Source organism: Octopus bimaculoides, chromosome 3 (genome assembly GCF_001194135.2).
Source record: "Octopus bimaculoides isolate UCB-OBI-ISO-001 chromosome 3, ASM119413v2, whole genome shotgun sequence".
In the NCBI taxonomy this organism is placed as follows: domain Eukaryota; kingdom Metazoa; phylum Mollusca; class Cephalopoda; order Octopoda; family Octopodidae; genus Octopus; species Octopus bimaculoides.
The window spans coordinates 134,950,098-134,950,675 of NC_068983.1; positions in this window are offsets into that span (position 1 = coordinate 134,950,098).

The window sequence follows — 578 nt, forward strand, 5'->3', positions numbered from 1 at the left end:
ATATATATATATATATATATATATATATATATATATGTATACACTCAAGACACACGCATGCACACACACATACATACATTTATATCTGTGTGCATGTGTAAATGCTTTCAAAATATCATTATTTGGTTTGACTTCATTATTATAAATTATATATTATGTATGTATGAGGAGACATGGTTTAGTGATTAGGGTGTGGCACTCCCAATCATGAGATCATGGATTTAATTCCCAGACTGGGTGATGTGTTGTATGCTTGAGCAAAACCTTCATCTCACGTAGTTCTGTGATCACTTCAACACTTGATGTGTGTACACCATACACCTGTCCAGGCAACATTAATTTGATGGAGGGTGTGAGCTAATGCACAGCACATACATTAGATTGCTATAAATAAATACTCATTTATGCAGCTTGTTCGGCAAGAAATTGCAGAACTTTCTCTCTCAGACTGGAGACTGGTGCAGCCTTCTGGCTCACCAGCCCTGAGTTAAACCGTCCAACCCATGCCAACATGGAAAGCGGATGTTAAACGATGATGATGATGATGATGATGATGATGATATATATATATATATATA